The 1817-nt window shown below is 52.0% G+C and overlaps 1 pseudogene; it reads right to left on the bottom strand.

Annotated features, from left to right (window-relative positions):
• Nucleotides 1-1817, bottom strand: part of LOC107121428 — a 6389-nt pseudogene that overhangs the window by 204 nt on the left and 4368 nt on the right.

Below are 1817 nucleotides of genomic sequence, written 5' to 3'. Positions count from 1 at the left end.
GGCTGTGGTTCAGGCCCCGTCCTGAGGTGTGGACGCAGGCTTTGTGGCGGCAGCTGGCATTGGCGATCGCAATGGGAAACCGGTCGGGATCCTCGTCAATCCTGTAAGTCGACACAAAAGAAGAGGGTAAGACTTCGCCTCCTTTGGAGGTTTTGAAGCCGAGGCCAGATGGCCGCCTGACAGCAAGGCTGATTCTGTAAACTGAGGCAGATCCTGAGAAGGGAGGGCGGGAAGGGCTGCCTCAGGGCTTAGTTCTTGTGGCCCTTTCTGAGACGCCCAGGGAAATGCTGACAGCCACTTTGGGGTCAGGAAGCCATTTTTCTCCAGGCCAGTTTGGCCAGGGATCCTGGAGTTTTTTTTGTCATCTTCTGGGCATGGTGTGTGTGTGGGGGGGAGCTATTTGCAGTGAATTTCTTGCATTGTGCAGGGGGTTGGACTAGATGACCCTGGAGGTCCCTTCCAGCTCTGTGATTCTAACATTCTAAAGTGTGGATCTCTTAGTTCGTAGGAATATGTTGAGTCCAAACTGAAGCCTGAGTAGGAAAGCGAGGTGTTCTGAGTCAGCCGGTGCCACTTACCAAAGTAGGGTTTCCGGCGTTGAATGGAAAAATACCTGGAGATTTTGGGGGTGGAGCCTGGGGAGGGTGGGGTTTGGCCAGGAGACAGATGCCATAGATCGGGATCGCCCCTCCCCATATGTGCCCAATTGACCAACATTTACTGGTTGTCCCCGGCCTCAAGGACGGCCAACAACAGGGCAGAGAGGCCGAAGCCTTCTGTTGATGTTGCCTCCTGGCTCTGGATTTCAGAGGGTAAGTGCCTCTCAATGTGGAGGTTCCCCTCAGTCACCATGGCTAGACTTCTCTGTGAATCAGTCTAATCCCCTTTTCATGCTGTTGATTCCTGTGGCCATCACTACATCCTCTGGCAGCGAATTCCACATTTTAATCACTCTCTGGGTGCGTTCAGACGGGGTGTTTCAGCCGGCATAAACTGTACCGATTGGAACTGTTGCAGTTTATGCCGGCTGAAACGCGATCACATTTACCTCCTGTCTGCGGAGCCCATCGCTGTATGCCCGTTCGCACACAGCGGGCATTGGCGGGTGTTTTTTTTTTAACACAGCTTGCGCATGCGCATAGGCAGCCATCCACAGAATGGCGATCTTCGCGCATGCGCAAAACACCTCATCCAGAAAAGCATGCCCTGAAGAGAGGACTTACCTTTAAGGTTTAAAGACCAAACTGGCCTCCCTGAGGTCCCAGACTCCTCTAAAACGTTAAACTAAGAACCTTTTCTTTCTTTTTTTAAACCAATGGCAGGGCGAAGCTTCGCCCAAGCGCATATCGCTGACCTAAAAAAAAAATGGCGGGCGAAAATTGGAAGCCTCAGGCTTCCAAACGGAAGTGGCTAGACACCAGTGGAGAGCGATCAGACGGGGGGTGTGTGTAAAGCGATTACAACCGTTGCACTCAAGATACCACCACTTGGGGACCTAGTGGCAGAATACAACGGTTTAAAGCTCTTTGCAACAGTTAGGGACGGAAGGCAGATGTTCTATGTGTGAACGCCGGTAAGTACACCGATTCCAACCGGCACCTATACCGTTGCAAATGCCCCGTCTGAACGCAACCTCTGTGTAAAGCAGTATTTCCTTTTGTCCGTCCTGAACCGACTGCCCATCGGCTTCATGGGATGACCTCGAATTCTACTATTTTGGGAGAGGGAGAAAAAGTTCTCTTCGTCAACTCTCTCCAACCCATGCCTAATTTTGTAAACCTCCATCGTGCCTGCCTAGGGCTGCCAAATGCCCCTGG

Source organism: Gekko japonicus, unplaced genomic scaffold, assembly GCF_001447785.1.
Source record: "Gekko japonicus isolate JY-2015 unplaced genomic scaffold, Gekko_japonicus_V1.1 scaffold3719, whole genome shotgun sequence".
Taxonomy (NCBI): domain Eukaryota; kingdom Metazoa; phylum Chordata; class Lepidosauria; order Squamata; family Gekkonidae; genus Gekko; species Gekko japonicus.
This window is presented reverse-complemented; position numbering and strand designations above follow the sequence as displayed.